Source organism: Sphaeramia orbicularis, chromosome 11, assembly GCF_902148855.1.
Source record: "Sphaeramia orbicularis chromosome 11, fSphaOr1.1, whole genome shotgun sequence".
NCBI lineage: Eukaryota > Metazoa > Chordata > Actinopteri > Kurtiformes > Apogonidae > Sphaeramia > Sphaeramia orbicularis.
The window spans coordinates 35,949,227-35,968,159 of record NC_043967.1 but is presented as its reverse complement, the minus strand read 5'-3'; the positions used below and the strand labels follow the sequence as shown (position 1 = coordinate 35,968,159).

At 32.7% G+C, this 18,933-nt stretch overlaps 1 pseudogene; it reads left to right on the top strand.

Annotated features, from left to right (window-relative positions):
- Window positions 1-11,148: 11,148 nt before the first annotated feature.
- The window catches only part of LOC115428157 (protein lin-28 homolog A-like), a 56,456-nt pseudogene continuing 48,671 nt past the window's right edge, over window positions 11,149-18,933 (top strand).

The window sequence follows — 18,933 nt, the reverse complement described above, 5'->3', positions numbered from 1 at the left end:
ATTCATTCATTAATTTTCTGATCTCTTTGGTCCTTGAGAGGATCATAGGGATGCCGGAGCCTATCCTGGCTCCTGTTGGACAAAGACAGGTACACCCTGGATATGTTGCTACTTTATCACAGGTCTGATATATACAGAAGACAACCATTTACTTTCATATTAACACCTATGGGTGATTTAGATTGACCAATTAACTAATTAAAGTGCAAGTCTTTGGATGGTGGAAGAAAGGTCTGATTCATTTCTGTCCTTTTTATCCAAAACCAGTAAACATTAGAAGTTAATCCTTTTGATTTTCACCTAACCCATAAAGACCCAGTGCGACTTTTATGGCAGTTCCCAAATGAATTTTTCAATCAATCAATCAATCAATCAATCAATCAATCAATCAATCAATCAATCAATCAATCACATTTTATTTATATAGTGCCAAATCATAACAAAAGTTATCTCATGACACTTTACATATCAAGTTGGTCGAAACCAGACTCTTCTATCTTTATATTTAACATTTCTTAAGTGATTTATCACCATGTATTTTTGCACTTTTTCAGTAAAAATCTGATATTTTCCTGCATTAATTTGCAGATCATGTACTTTAATCATCATTCTGATATTACATGTAAAGGTTATCATATCAAAAACAGAGAAAACTTAGGAAAAAGTGACTTTTCCAGTCAAATATATCATTACCTGAACGTAAAAACAAGCATCACCAACAACTATCATTTATCGAAGTACATGGGTTTTACTGGTGAATCGATGCTGTAGAAGATGACAGTGTTTCCAGGTTCACTACGGAGCCTCTGATTGTCCAAATGGGTCGTATCTGATGACCATGAAAAGATGACAAACTGTATTTTACACCAATTATTTACATGTATTGATTAGGTTGAGTGACATTAACCCATAAAGACCCACTGGTACTTTTGTGGCATTTCCAAAATATTTATTTTTCTCTATATTTAGTTTTTCTGAAGTGATTTATCACCATTTATTATGACATTATCTTCTGTATTTTGCATTTTTTCTGTGAACATCATGTATTTTCCTATATTTAATTCACTGATTATGTAGATTTTCATAAAAGCTCAGATTAAAGTTGATGGTCATTATATAAAAAAACAGAGAAAACTGAAGAAAAAGTGACTTTTTCTGCAAAATACATCATTAACTAAACATAAACCCAGTGTGTCCATCCACTGTCATTGATCCAACTCCATAGGTTTTACTGGTGAATCAATGTTGTAGAAGATAACAGTGTTTCCAGGTTTACTACAGAGCCTCTGAACGTCCAAATGGGTCATATCTGATGACCATGAAAAGACGACAAACTGTATTTTACACCGATTACTCACATGTATTGATAGGATCAGTGGATCAACAGGTGTTAAACAGTTTATATCAGTAGATGGTTTGATTCAGTGGCTGTTTGGGTCATTATCGGTTAAACTGTGTGTCGGTGGAATACTGTAACTGGATACTGAATCACACCACAGGTCAGTCTATTATTATATGGTGACATCTAGTGGGAACAATAAAATGATCCATTAATAATCTGTGACACGACCCATTTACCCATCGTGTTATGTCAGAAGGTTGCTATGACAACGAGCATGTCTCAATGTATTTAGGTTGGAATAATATAAGAGAGATGAATGTTTCAGCGGGGGATTTTTTAAAGCAGCACATTTCAGCATAAATACTGACTAAGCTGTTGCTGACATGTAGCCTGTGAAGCTCCAGCTGGAGGTCTGTAATCCTTTAACATCACCACTCAGCATAAAAACTTGCAGCCGTGTCACTAAAGTCACACCGCTTTTTAGGGAAACTGTCTTTTCTGCCCAAGTCTTCTAAGCCAGGGGTTGAATTCATTCAGCTGCCTCTTGGGAAGAAATTTACCTCTCAATGTGAAGTTATTCGCAAAATGTGTTTATCTTTAATACTTTAAGACCAAGCTCACTGTCTAATCTAGCTCAATTGTTGTTAAATCTTTGATAATTACTAGTCAATATGCTGTAAAAAAAAAAAAAAAAAAAAAAAAAAAAAAAGAGAAAGTGGAGATTCTCAGGTTCTCAGATTCACAAATATCATGTCATTGATTCTTTAAGGAAAAATACAGATATAAACCAAAATGTCAAAATCTAAATTATGCGTTCAACTTTCTAAATATAAAAGGAAGCATTATAAATATTTTTTCTGAGTTCACAGAAAAAAAAACAGAATTTGTTCTTTATTTATAGAAATTCACTGGTAAATTCATTGACTATCAAGACAAAGCAAATGCAAAATCAGCATTTGAGGGTTAAAAGAGCTCATTAGGTGAAAAAGGAAAAAGAGGTTTTTACCACAGAAGGCAAAATATAATAGTAATTAGGATTAAAATACAAATTTGCTTTAAATTATTTTTAAAAATAAATAAATAAAAAAATAAGGTAGGAGGTACTACTTTTCTCTCTGTCTCTTTTTTTAGTTTAAGTTTTTGTTTGTTGTTTTTTTTTGGAAAACTGGAAAATTGGACATGCTTATGCCTTTGCTGAGAGGATATGTATACTGAAAATGTGTCCTAATAAAAAGATTATTTAAAAAATAAAAATAAAAAAAAAGAATAACCCGAAACCCCATCTATCATACACAGTGCAAAATATACCAAAACGACAAATACAACTGCAGGTAAATCAGCTTAGTTAATGTTTCATGATGTAAAAAAATAAAATTGCTTTTCTAACTGTAAGACCTTTAATAAACAATGTTTTTTTTTGTTTATAAATCATTGATGTCAGGCCGTCTTTCATCCTTTTTCAGCTTCTATTATTCAGTGATTTGTGGCTAAAACTAACAAACTAAATACAAATGGATTTAAAGCCAGACATTTTAAAATACAACTAAATTACTTATGCACTTGGAAAAACCAAGAAACTAACAAAAATAAAAACTCTTTCTGTTTTGTTGTCGACTGAAGTACGACTCACACGCAACAGAAAAACGATCATTGTTAATTAAAGAAGTTATTCATTATTTCCTAAGATTTTTTTGACAAAACCTCTGCAGAGAAAGAGTTAAGGAGCTGCCGATGAAGCTGCTGCCAGATTTAAAGCTGAAATCCTGACTTTCAGCTCCTGATGCATTGGTTCCATCTAGTGGAGGAACAGGAATGAGACCAGAACATGGATTTAAACTGGACGTAAACAGTGAGATGGAGAAAGCAGCGCAAACACTGAACTAGTCTTACCTGAGAATGATTGAATGAACATCACTGTTTTCTATTTGTATGTCAGTAGATTGTTAGTATGAACCAAAAGAAAACATGGCAATAATCACTGCCAGAAACACCTTCCATTACATATTTTTAACCCTTTCATGCATAGTGGTCACTACAGTAAACGGTTATTCTACTGCTGTTCTCTTGTATATTCATGGATTTTGTTATTTCAGTTCCATATAAGCCAACACAATAGACAATACACTGCAACTGATAAAATTACTGTAACTTTGCTGTTCTTGATAAACCAAATCTAACATGTTTGAGTGTAAATCAATTCCTTGTTATTGTTATTAGACTGTAATTAACAACAAAAGTTTTTTTTGTTTTTTTTGGCATATTATTTCCATGAAGTGACTAGTACTGGCGTTCACTACAAACAAAAAATTAAGGATATATATATATATATATATATATATATATATATATATATATATATTTTTTTTTTTTTTTTTTTTTTTTTTTTCTCTTTTTGTGTCATTTTTGCCATTTTTAAATAAAACTATGTTTGGTCATTAAAAAAAAAATTCGATTCAATTCACACACAAAAAAAGTAAAAAAGTGTTGTGCAAAAATTCCAACTGAAAAAAAATAGCCCAAAAATTTCAAATATCCATAACTTTTTGTTTGTAGTGTGTGTTAAAATGTGAGAAAACATCAAATTAGCAGCATTTAATGTTTTTATTTCATAGTTTTCACACAGTACATCAGTAAATACGCGTTTCGTTGCTTTAAAAATTAAACGCACATTTTTGCAACTCCATGAAAAATAGCTTATTAAAAAAAAATTAATCTCATTGTTTTTAAATGCCTAAAGAGGAGTAAAGAAAAAACTCTTGATTAATGTTCTCATAATTCATGCATGAAAGGGTTAAATATTCTTTATTGAGTTTTACAAGGTAATACAAAACACAACCATACACTTCTATACTTGATAACCATATACATATTTCCGTGTATACATCCACACATAAAAAATATACAATTACCCATGTACACAAGAATGGATAAAAATAGAACATCTGTATATACATTCACACCTAAAATTTATATCAACACATATATATATATACACACTAACAATGCACACACACTTAAGCTATGCATACATGTCTACACACACATACAAACTTACACACTATACCTCATCCCCCTCTTTTTTTTTTTTTTAAGAGAGACAGACTTAGAAGTCTATGATGTTCCATGGGAGTGTCTGCGATTTGTCCAGTGTTCTTCTGCGTAATTCGTAATTAACCTTCCATTACCAATGCATGTAATGTATTTATGGATCCAATACATATATAATATTAACACAAATATGAGTATATGAATGAATATAATTTGATGTGTAAATAGTGCACTGATTGTATTTTTCGATACTGGTGGAATAAAGTTGATAAAACTGAAGGTTTTTGTTATTGTTTTTGGGTCAGAACCTCATTGGATTACTTAATTATGCTAGAAATAAAAATAGGAATGGGATTGTCCTCGTCAGCTTTGACATGAAGTATCTAAGACTGTCTGTAGATGAATATAATAAAAACTTAAAATTGTTTGTAAATTTTTGTAGATTACATAATTATACAGAGAATCTGTATTTCATCTATAGTGGTGGTCTCATTTGGGAAATCCATTTTGGCAGTTTATTACATAAAGTATTATATTATTACCTTTTCATCATAAAGTGCAACTAATGCAATTTATAATAACCACTTTAGAACATCATCATTTATCACAAATGCAGAGCAGATCATAAACCACTGTGTTGAAGGCATTTATTAATATAAATTAGGGGTACTATTACATGATGAAGTAGAGATGCATTATGTTTACAACTATTTATAACCAGCGCTATGACTAGTTATTTATTGTTATCTATTTTAATATGATAGCCGATGAAGGAAATTTATTTGATTAAGAATTGGACACTGAAAGTGAGGAAGGGGCAGAACTAGATAAGCTTTTACTTCTTCTGTCCCTTCTCAAACTGTATTTTATGAACTGATACATATGAACATTTATGTTAAATGTATTGTATTTTGTTACTTTTCTGTGATTCATGACCGTTGATGGGTGCATATGTAATTGATTTCTTGCTTTTATTGTAAACTAAATTAAAACTAAATTATTTAGTTGAGTTACTGCAGAGAATAACCATCTCTAGTCAAGAAAACAAGGGGTGGTCTAATAATTTTTGCGGCGACTATATCTATCTATCTATCTATCTATCTATCTATCTATCTATCTATCTATCTATCTATCTATCTGAGTCTCAGGCTGTAATGCATGTTTTGATGGTTTTCTTTCAAAATAATGCATTTTTGCCCAAAAAAATCATGCCTTTTTAAAATTTTTTCATCATTTATGGCATTTACATCATTTTTCATTGTTTAGATTATGTGCACATTTGCTTTTAAATCATCAACCTACCCCCTCAAGCACATTCTTTTTTTTGGGGGGGGGGGTATTTTCATTTATTGTTTACATATCAGCTCTGAAATTAAACTCTTATGAGCTCTTTTGACAAGGGGTGATCTAATAATTTTTTCTGCGACTGTAGATGTTCATAAAAGCTCAGAGTAAATATGAAGGTTATTATACCAAAACAGAAAAGACTGAAGAAAAAGTCACTTATTTTGCAAAATATATCATTAACCCTTTCATGCATGAATTATGAGAACCTTAATCTAGATTTTCTTTTCCCTTCTTGTTTTTTATTCCTCTTTAGGCATGAAAAAAAAACAATGTGATTGAACATTTTTTTATGAACCTATTTTTTATGGAGTTACAAAAAAGTCCATTCAACTGGACACCATGCATTTTGTTATTATTATTTTTTTATTATTTAACTTTTATTTAACCATTTAGGTTAGTTGAGAACTGATTCTCATTTACAATAATGACCTGGCCAAGAGACAGCACACAAACAGAATGAGTAGTGGCACAGGCTGCATGTACATAAGACATAACAGATAAAAAATGACATTTTTGAAGCAAAGAAACATGTATTTACTGATATACTGTGTGAAAACTATGAAAAAAAAACATTTTGATTGCTGCTAATCTGATGTTTTCTCACATTTTAACATACTATAATACTAGTTATTACTCACTCAGATAATATGCAAAAAAACAAAGCAGACAAAAAAAAACACTTTTTGATTTAGCAAAAAAATGTTAATTACAGTCTAATAACAGTTAGCAATTGGTTTACACTCAAATATTTTACTGCAGATACCGTTGTTACAGTTACAGTAATGGTATGAATTGCAGTGTGTGGGATGGTGCATAAGCGTCCGCTGTGTTGGCTGATATGAAACTAAAACAACAAAACCATGAATACACAAGAGAACAGCTGGAGAATAACTGTCCACTGTAGTGACCACTATGCATGAAAGGGTTAACTGAACATAAAAGAGGAGTCTTCAACTACTGTTTTTTGTCAAACTCCATGGGTTTTACTGGTGAATCAATGTTGTAGAAGATGATGATGTTTTTACGTTCACTTACGCAGCCTCTGAACATCCAAACAAATGTTCCTTTAGTTTTACCAGGCATTAAAATGAACAAGAAATTGAAGAAAACAAGGGTGGTCTAATATTTTTTTTCTGTGGCTGTATATTTTACACTGTCAACTGAAAACCCAATAAAAACTGGGAAACAGAGATTTAAACAATGCAGTGATTCTTCGTTAGAATCTCTTACATATTTGGGTCTAGTAAGTAGAAATGTTCATTTTCTAAGAGTAAACAGTATCTTGTCATGTTCCGTTAAAGGACAGGCTTTTGGGATAAAGAAGGCTTCATTCTGTCATTGTTGCTTGTTTGGCCCTGGGGGGCCCCGCAGCAGCTTTTCCTACAGGCTCGTTGTGGGAGGGATATCTGTCACAACACGGCAGTGCGTATAGATTTATTATTGATCAGGCTTATTGAGCATTTTCCCTGAGGGGCCAGGGGTCAAAGGTGAGCTGACAGGGTTCTCACTGGGACCTCAGCTTCATTTCCCACTTGGGGACCAAACACAAGGGCCTGAGTTTTAGAGCAGATATTATTACACACATACTGGAGAAACACAACATGCAAAAACTAGGGCAGTGACAGGTGAACGACCAGATGTCACAAGGAACCAAGTACTGCATTACTGTATTATAGAGGAGCTTTCTTTACTGTACTTGGATATTTATTTTTCTGACAGCTTTTAACTCCTTACATCTGGGGTGTCACACTCATTTTAATTCAGTTCCACATTCAGCTAAATTTGATCTGAAATGGGCCGGACCTGTAAAATAATAACATAATAATATATAAATAATGTCAACTCCAAACTCTTCTCCATGTTTTAGAGCAGGGGTATCACACTCATTTTAGTTCAGGGGCCACATACAGCCAAATAAGATCTGAAGTGGGCTGGACCAGTAAAATAATATAAATAATAGGATAAAAACTGATAAATGAATGAATGAATGACTGAATGAATAAATTTATTTTTGGTTTTACATCAGTCATTGTACTCAGTACATCAATTGTAATGAACATAAAAACCAAAAAAGGAATAGGCCAGAAGCAAAAGCTTATTTTTTTGCCTATCCTTTTCAACTAATACACTGCTTACATCAACTTAAGTGTATACAGCATCGAGCATTTACACCATAATAATAACAAATTAAAAAAAAAAAAAAAAGTCAACAGCAACAACACATCTACCATCTCAATTCAATATTTCTGAATAATTTAAACTTAGAGTACTCTTTTTTTTTTTTTTTTTTTTTTAACTTCACCAAAGGAGTGGATAACTTAAATCCATCATAAGGTCCATTCCATAATTTCACACCCACAATCCCAATTCATTTAGACTTCACATCTGCCCTCACTCTAATCCACTCACACATATCAAAATCTCTGAAATTCAAATTACTCTCTCTTAATTCCAAGAAACCACACCTGAACTTTGCAACAATACTATTTTCATCCTTCATGTTCCCTATACCTATTTAGAAACAATTCTTTATACCTTTTTAAATACATTTGTGTTTGTACTTTCCTTTATCTCCTGTTCTAGATTGTTCCACAAATAAATAATGTCAACTCCAATGTTTTCTGTATGTTTTTGAATGAAAAAAGCAAAATTCCTTAATGAAAATGTTTACATGTACGAACTGCACTTGAACATAACATCAACAAATATGAACAACCTGAAAATTCTTAAGAAAAATAATTGCAATTTTAACAATATTATGCCTTAGTTTATCATTTATACATGTATATCACAACTTACAGATCACAGTGGATCTACAAATACACACAACATTGAGTAACAGGCAGAATATTGTTAAAATTCCACATAAGACATTTTTGTTCAGGTTATTCACATTTTTTGTAAAAGGCTAGTCTGTAAATATAAACATTTGTGTAATTTTGCTGTTTTTACACTAAAACAAAGGGAGAAAAAAAATGGTTTTCATTATTTATAGGTTATTATGATAGTATTTTACTGGTCTGACCCACTTTAGATTGAATGGACCTAAAATGATTTTAACATCTTTGATTGTTAATATCTTCCGTGTAATTCTTGCATTTCATAAATTCATCCCACGGGCCAGACCAGAGCCTTTGGCGGGCCGGTTTTAGCCCCCGGGCCGCATGTTTGACACCTGTGTTTTGGAGCGAAAAAAGTAAATTTACATTATGAAAAGGTTTACATCTACAAACTATCCTTTCAAAAGATGTGAATAACATGAACAAACTGAAAAAATAAGTGTAATTTTAACAATATTCTGCCTCAGTTTATCATTTACACATGTACGTTATAACTTACAGATCACAGTGGATCTACAAATACACAAAACATTTAGTAACAGGCAGAATATTGTTAAAATTACACTTACTTCTCTTAAGACATTTCAGGTTGTTCATAGTTGTTCAGGTTATTCACATTTTTTGTGAAATTATACTTTGTTTTAGTGTAAATACATGAAAATATTTACATTTACAAAGAGAAAAATTTGGAGTTGTCATTACTTATATGTTATTATGATAGTATTTTACTGGTCTGACCCACTTGAGATTGAATTGGTCTGAATGTGGAACCTGAACTAAAAGGATTGTTAATATCTTGGTGTAATTTTTGCATTTAACATAATTTATCCCAAGGGCCGGATTTGGCCCCCGGGCTGCATGTTTGACACCTGTGCCTTACATCATTGGTTTCCAAAACCCTGAGATAAAATCCACTTTATTTCTCCTCATAACTTATATTTACAGAAATACATGTTGAATTTACATCAACATTTGTACTGACTACTGTCAAAACAGTGTCAGAAAGTCTCTTATTTATGTCTTGTTACGTTTTTTACATGTTGTGTCTTTTATACCACTTCAATACATTCCATTTGTTATAGTTTTTACATTTTGTTACATCTTTTGGGTCAAAACACAGTAATGTCCCATCAGAGAGTGAACTTTAATAGACTGCCATTCCAACATTTATTTCAGTATATAAAGTAGTTCCTTGTTTTGGAGAATCCCTTATGGTCCAACTAAAGCAACAATGAATTTAAAAGTAAAATGCAGGTCATTTAGCAACACTAATCTGTCAAATTGTCCGTAAAATGTCCCGTCAGAAAGATTTCTAATACCGTGTTTTGACACCTTTTACATAATTTTCATCTTAGATCTTGTTATGCCGCCTAATTTTATGTCTTTAATTTTTATGTTATCATCATGTTACATCTTTTACATTGTGTGTTTTTAATCATTTCCATCTTCTGATAATTTTTCCATCTGGTTGCATTTTTTACATCATTATGATAACGTTACATTTTGTCTTGTTAATCTTTACTTTTACATCATTTTCATAGTGTTGCTCGCTTTACTGTTTTTATCTTGTTGCATCTATGAACTCTTCCAGATAACACTCTTCTTCAAAACACAGTAATGTCCCATCAGAGAGTGAACTTTAATAGATTGCCATTCCAACATTTATTTCAATATAAAGTAGCTCCTTGTTTTAGATAATCCCTTATGGTCCAACGAAAGCAAAAATGAATTTAAAAGTAAAAAAATGTGGGTCATTTGGCAACACTAATCCGTCAAACTGTCTATAAAAAAAGATAGATTTCGAATACCGTGTTTTGACCCTTTGACATAATTTTCATCTTAGATCTTTTTATGCCGCTTAATTTTATGTCTTTAATTTTTTTTACATAATTTTTATCTTGTTATATTTTTTACATCATGTTACATCTTTTACATTGTGTATGTTTTTAATCATTTCCATCTTTTGACGATTTTTCCATCTGGTTGCATTTTTTATATCATTATTATAATGTTACATTTTGTCCTGTTAATCTTTTGTTTTTACATCCTTTTCATGTTGTTGCTTGCTTTACTGTTTTTATCTTGTTGCATTTATGAACTCTTCCAGAAAACACTCTTCATCTACTATGATTTCTTGGGCCTAACAGTTTAACACAAATCTGTTCTTTTCCATCTTCTTATGATTTTTCCATCTGGTTGCATTTTTTACATCATTATTATAATGTTACATTTTGTCTTGTTAATCTTTTGCTTTTAATTTTTATCTTGTTGCTTGCTTTACTGTTTTTATCTTGTCGCGTCTATAAACTCTTCCAGAGAACACTCTTCTTCTACTATGATTTTTTTGGGCCTAACATTTTAACACAAATCTGTTCTTTCTACTCCCTATATTCTCAAAACAGGCTCAATACTTGAGTTCTAATGCATCTGTTGGTAATTATTGATTATTTAAATTTTCCGTCACACCTTTCCTGGCTGTCATTGTCTTCTATTTTGTTGCCTCCTGACACTCAAAGTAAAAGGCACGTCTTTTAATCAGCGTGACACGAGATAGCGTGTGTTGAGTCAGTGATGCCTGCAGAACGGGCACGTGTCGGGTCTTTGTTCCCAGAAGCCCCTCTGAGTGACCCGGGTCAGCTCAGGGTGGCCGTTTTTGGTCGTGTGGCAGCCGGTCGGCCTTTTCCACTCCACATCTCCATGGTGACTTTAAGAAGGTCTGTTAGAAAAGCACATGAATGGAGTCAGTCATTGGATTTTAATCAGGCAACACCTCTCACTCACAGCCGGACCATAGAAGATGAACAAAAAAGAAACTACATCTGGGATGTTTCTGCACGGTTCTATCCTCTGAGTTAATTCACAGATACACATTTACTTTTGCACAGGAGGATGAAGCAGTTTTTACAAAATTTGGCTTACTTTTAAATCTAAAACATTAACCCTTTCATGCATACTGGTCACTACAGTAGACAGCTTTTCTCCAGCTGTTCTCTTATATATTCATGGATTTTGTTGTTTTAGTTCCATATCAGCCAACACAGTGGACGCTTATGCATCATCACATACACTGCAATTCATACCAGTACTGTAACTTTACTGTTCTTGATAAACCTGATCTAGAGTAACATGTTTAAGTGTAAATCAATTGCTTTTATTGTTATTAGTCTGTAATTAACAGATTTTTAAACAAAAGTTGTTGGTTTTTTTGCATTATATCTCCATGAATTGAGTAATGACTGGTATTAGAGAGTTAAAATGTGAGAAAACATTAGATTAGTAGCATTAAAAATGTCTGGTAAAGGTTCACACTGTCTTCCACATATAATTATTACCTCCGCCAAGGAGGTTATGTTTTTGCCAGGGTTTGTTTGTTTGTTTGTTTGTTTGTTTGTCTGTTTGTTTGTTTGTTTGTTTGTTTGTTTGTCTGTCCGTTAGTGTGCAACATAACTCAAAAAGTTATGGACAGATTTGGATGAAATTTTCAGGGTTTGTTGGGATAAGGAAGAAATGATTAAATTTTGGTGGTGATCGGGGGTGGGGGGGCCCACGGGGGGGGCACTGATCAGCCTTGGCGGAGGTCTGCGCTCTCCGAGTGCTTCTAGTTGTAGGTAATTCATTTATCAGACAAACTAGTAAAGCAAGTAAACAAACAACTACTTATCTGATAAATGAATTACCTATAATAAGCATTAAAAATGTTTTCATTTCATAGTTCTCACACAGTATATCAGTAAATACATGTTTCTTTGCTTCAAAAATTAAACACATGGTGTCCAGCTGAGTGGACATTTTTGCAGCTCTATGACAAATAGGTTCAGAAGAAAATTTTCTTTAGGCGTGTTTTTTTTCATGACTAAAGAGGAATAAAAGCAGTCAGGAAAAAATCTTGATTAAGGTTCTCATAATTCATGCATGAAAGGGTTAATTGTGAGCTTTACAAACAGAATCCTTTGTGGTCAATATAATTGCATTGAACAAGGTCTCATTCCCTTCAATGTTTATTTAGTTTTAAAGGCATTAACAACTAAACTCTCCACAGCAGGAGGAAGTCACAAACCAGAACATCTGTAGGATTACCAAAACCACCTCTGAATAAACACTGTGAATTAAGAATAAACCTTTTTAAACACATCTGTATTATGGTATCATCTAGTTTTCTTCTTCAGACTAAAATTCATAGCTGCCTTACTTTGACAGACGGTCCAAATAACCATGTGTCTGTTGTATAATAGTATGGGAGGTATATCCCCCCGCCCCAACCCATACCTGGGATTCGCAGGTAACCCGCTAAACCATGCATCACTAGTGAGGGGGGGTTCATGAACAGAATGCACTGCATCAGGGCCGGTTTACTTTCACTTTCATTTTGCAAAGGGAACCAGGAGACTGTTGTTGTAGAGTGAATCATTGGTGAGTGCAGTCGTATGCATCTATATCACACTTAGGGATGGGAATCGATAAGAATTTTACGATTCCAATTCCATTATCGATTTTGCTTATCGATCCGATTCCTTATAGATTCTCTTATTGATTCTCATTGGGTGAGGGAATAAAAGAGTACAAACGGGTGTGTTTGTATTAACTGTCTTTTATATTTCCATCTCTGCACAGAAAATATAACATATACAGTATGTACAAATAATAACAGATGATGCCGGCCTGTTTGGGAGGGACGTGCAGTGAAAGTGAAACTTAAGGCACTTTACTTATTCCTCTATCGCCGCATTGCTGGAACCAGTTCAACTTGGCTCAGCTTGTCTCCTGTTGTTGTGCACCTCATTTCCTTTCCCCTACCTTCGGAAACTTGTATTTGAGGTGGTACGACGTTTGTTGCCTGCACCGGAACCGGAACTGGGCCCAGATGACGGCCTGGTGTTCACTCTGCTGCTACATTCACAAGCGTCACTAAGTAGTGAATCAAATATGTGACATTCCTGTAAATGAATCACATGCTGTGGACAAATGTTTGAACATATTGGAGGGATTCCACCCTTTTGAAGACATGGAAGCTTTGACAGTGTTCCAGTGGACCTGGTGTCGTCTTTTTAGAACGTTTCTGCATCAACACCATGTTGGCTACGTTCTGACCAAAACAATGCAGTGTACGTGTGATGTCATCGCGCATGTGCAATGAAGGCGGAATCGATAAGCAGAATCGTTAAGCAGGCAGGCAAACAGTTCCAAGGAATTGAGCTACTGGGATCCGGTTCTCGATTCCCATCCCTAATCACACTGCTGCTTACAGAACCAATCAGGTGAAATTGGATAATCTTCCACGGCACACCTGATGATTTCTTACGGCACACTTATGTGCCACAGCACACTGGTTGAGAAACGCTGCACTAGGGCATTGACCCATGGGGAACCGCAGGTCACATTAATACCAATATGTAGGGACTGAAGTCAGTAAATCCATTGTTCTTGTCTTTAACTTCATTTCCAGTTATGCGGCGTGGTACTGCTCTTCCAGTCAACCGAGCAACATGATTGTAAGGCCATTGTATTCCAAAATTACTAATGTCTCCCAAAATACAGGGTCATTCAGAAAGAGTGAACGATTTCATTATGCAATATTTTAATAAGGAAAAACAATAGAAAACCCCAGCCAAGTCACAAGTATTCTACTCACAATCAACTTTTATTTCCTGTCTTACAAGTGTTCAGTGTGTCCACCACCTGCAGCATGGACAACATCAGCGCGATAAGAGAATTCCTCCCAGATGTGTATCAGCATATCACGATCCACTGAGCTGATCGCTGTTGTTATTCGATGTTTAAGGTCAACGAGGCAGCCATTCAGAACTTAGAAAACTCCTCTTTCAAATGGTCACTGACTCATTCTATGACGATGCTTGAGAACTGAAGTAATACGTCATGAAATCGATTCATTTTTTTTGAATAACCCTGTATTGGTCCTATCAACTTGCTGAAATATTCAGTGTGTGGAGATGGCAGTATTCCTCAACTGTAGGTACCAAACTGGCCAGTTAAAAACATCTCAATTTCTCAAAACTGCACAAACACACACACACACACACACACACATTGAGACCTTCTAGTATTATGATATAGATTCTGGTTTTCAATCAGCTTCATTATCCCTAAAACAATCATATACAGTTGTGGAAAAAATTATTAGACCACCCTTGTTTTCTTCAATTTCTTGTTCATTTTAATGCCTGGTACAACTAAAGGTACATTTGTTTGGACAAATATAATGATAACAACCAAAATAGCTCATAAGAGTTTAATTTCTGAGCTGATATGTAAATAATAAATGAATATACCAAAAAAAAAAAAAGTGCTTGGGGGGGTCGGTTGATGATTTAAAAGAAATGTGCACATAATCTAAACAATGAAAAATGATGTAAATGCCATAAATGATGAAAAAAATTTAAAAAGGCATGATTTTTTTGTTTTTTTTGGGGTTTTTTTTGGCAAAAATGCATTATTTTGAAAGAAAACCGTCAAAACATGCATTGTAGCCTGAGACTCAGATGGGTAGATAGATATAGTCACCGGAAAACTTATTAGACCACCCTTGTTTTCTTCAATTTCTTGTTCATTTTAATGCCTGGTACACCTAAAGGTACATTTGTTTGGACAAATATAATGATAACAACAAAAATAGCTCATAGTAGTTTAATTTCAGAGCTGATATCTATTTATTTTCCATGTTTTCTTGATAATAACCAAAATCACTTCAGTTCTTCCATCAATATCTATGGCACTGTACTGACAAAAACAGTGCTTTTTTGTTTTCTTTTCTGTCTGTTTTAGTCACATGGTACACACAGGAGTTAGGACTGGATTGCATAACCATTGTTTCTGATGACTTTTGATAGTCTAATCATTTTTCCAGTTAATGATATATTTTGCAAAATAAGTGACTTTTTCTTCAGCTTTTTCTGTTTTGATATAATAACCTTTGAATTTACTCTGAGCTTTTATGAACATCTACATGATTTGTAAATGAAATACAGGAAGATATTTGACTTAGACTGAAAAAAACCTAAATAAAGAAAACAATATCATAAGAAATGGTAATAAATTAGTTCGAGTACTTGATTGTATAACCATTGATTTTGATGACTTTTGATGGTCTAATCATTTTTCCACAACTGTTTGTTGAGTTAATGATACATTTTGCAAAATAAGTGACTTTTTCTTCAGTTTTTTCTGTTTTGATATAATAACCTTTGAATTTTCTCTGAGCTTTTATAAACATCTACATGATTTGTAAATGAAATACAGGAAGATATTTGACTTAGACTGAAAAAAAACTCTAAATAAGGAGAATAAAATAAGAATGATAATAAATTAAAGTACTTGATTGCATAACCATTGTTTTTGATGACTTTTGATGGTCTAATAATTTTTCCACGACTGTTTGTTCAGTTAATGATATATTTTGCAAAATAAGTGACTTTTTCTTCAGTTTTTTTTCTGTTTTGATATAATAACCTTTGAATTTACTCTGAGCTTTTATGAACATCTACATGATTTGTAAATGAAATACAGGAAGATATTTGACTTAGACTGAAAAAAACCTAAATAAAGAAAACAATATCATAAGAAATGGTAATAAATTAGTTCGAGTACTTGATTGTATAACCATTGATTTTGATGACTTTTGATGGTCTAATCATTTTTCCACAACTGTTTGTTGAGTTAATGATACATTTTGCAAAATAAGTGACTTTTTCTTCAGTTTTTTCTGTTTTGATATAATAACCTTTGAATTTTCTCTGAGCTTTTATAAACATCTACATGATTTGTAAATGAAATACAGGAAGATATTTGACTTAGACTGAAAAAAAACTCTAAATAAGGAGAATAAAATAAGAATGATAATAAATTAAAGTACTTGATTGCATAACCATTGTTTTTGATGACTTTTGATGGTCTAATAATTTTTCCACGACTGTTTGTTCAGTTAATGATATATTTTGCAAAATAAGTGACTTTTTCTTCAGTTTTTTTTCTGTTTTGATATAATAACCTTTGAATTTACTCTGAGCTTTTATGAACATCTACATGATTTGTAAATGAAATACAGGAAGATATTTGACTTAGACTGAAAAAAACCTAAATAAAGAAAACAATATCATAAGAAATGGTAATAAATTAGTTCGAGTACTTGATTGTATAACCATTGATTTTGATGACTTTTGATGGTCTAATCATTTTTCCACAACTGTTTGTTGAGTTAATGATACATTTTGCAAAATAAGTGACTTTTTCTTCAGTTTTTTCTGTTTTGATATAATAACCTTTGAATTTTCTCTGAGCTTTTATAAACATCTACATGATTTGTAAATGAAATACAGGAAGATATTTGACTTAGACTGAAAAAAAACTCTAAATAAGGAGAATAAAATAAGAATGATAATAAATTAAAGTACTTGATTGCATAACCATTGTTTTTGATGACTTTTGATGGTCTAATAATTTTTCCACGACTGTTTGTTCAGTTAATGATATATTTTGCAAAATAAGTGACTTTTTCTTCAGTTTTTTTTCTGTTTTGATATAATAACCTTTGAATTTACTCTGAGCTTTTATGAACATCTACATGATTTGTAAATGAAATACAGGAAGATATTTGACTTAGACTGAAAAAAACCTAAATAAAGAAAACAATATCATAAGAAATGGTAATAAATTAGTTTGAGTACTTGATTGTATAACCATTGTTTCTGATGACTTTTGATGGTCTAATCATTTTTCCAGTTAATGATATATTTTGCAAAATAAGTGACTTTTTCTTCAGTTTTTTCTGTTTTGATATAATAACCTTTGAATTTTCTCTGAGCTTTTATAAACATCTACATGATTTGTAAATGAAATACAGGAAGATATTTGACTTAGACTGAAAAAATGTAAATAAAGAGAATAATATAAGAAATGATAATAAATTAGTTTGAGTACTTGATTGCATAACCATTGTTTTTTGACGACTTTTGATGGTCTAATAATTTTTCCATGACTGTTTGTTGAGTTAATGATATATTTTGCAAAATAAGTAACTTTTTCTTCAGTTTTTTCTGTTTTGATATGACCTTTGAATTTTCTGTGAGCTTTTATGAACATTTACATGATTTGTAAATGAAATACAGGAAGATATTTGACTTACACTGAAAAAAATCTAAATAAAGAGAATAATATCATAAGAAATGATAATAAATTAGAGTACTTGATTCCATAACCATTGTTTTTGATGACTTTTGATGGTCTAATAATTTTTCCACGACTGTTTGTTCAGTTAGTGATATATTTTGCAAAATAAGTGACTTTGTCTTCAGTTTTCTCTGTTTTGATATAATAACCTTTGTATTTACTCTGAGCTTTTATGAACATTTACATGATTTGTAAATGAAATACAGGAAGATATTGAGTTACACTGAAAAAATCTAAATAAAGAGAATAATATTATAAGAAATGATAATAAATTAGTTCGAGTACTTGATTGCATAACCATTGTTTTTGATGACTTTTAATGGTCTAATCATTTTTTCCGTGAGTGTACGTGCAAAATGTTTTGAAAGAGGAGAAAGTTTTGCAACAGGAGCTGAAACACGTGTGAGGCACTGAAGTCTGAGTTTATAGATGAATTGAAATAAATTATTTATCACTGAAGTGAACAGGTGACAAACAAAAGACACCCAAGAGGACGGAGGAGTGAATCATAGTTGTACATGTGGTGACTCATCAGGGATCACGTTAAATGAGAGCATAAATATTATATGAAAACGATTCAGAATGAATGAAAGCCTTAGTGCATCAGAACCGTCATCTGGTGTCTGAATGTAGTTTTTCGTTTTCTGCCTGTTTTTTTGTGACATTTAAAAGAAGCTCAGACCCAGACAAAACCAAAGCTATACCCATAGAGTGAAGTGTAATCGACTGTAAAAAGCCGTTCACAACAAACTGCGTGTGTGTCTTTGTCTGTTTACCGGTGTATTAGGGTTCTTCCTGGAAGTCGCCTCATGACTCAGCCCTGGTGACAGTGGATTATGTTCCTGAGCGGCTTTAAAAGTGACTAATAATGATCTATTAATGAGCAGGAGTGAATGAAGCGAATGAGTTTTAGGGACTGAACAGGTGACAAAGACACACGGCAGGCAGATTAAGTCTATCTGCTGCAAATCTGACTCATCCTGAACCAGACACAATGAGAGCCATCTGGATCAGCTCAAACACAACCTGAGTCAAAATGTCGTCTTACACTTCTAACAGGAAGGAAAGTAATGAACGTTTAGTGGCATATGGTCTGTTTGTGTGTCAGAGCTTCTGCCTATTTAACCTATTTGAATGGAGCTATTGTTTTGACATTTAAATTTGGCATGATTTTTA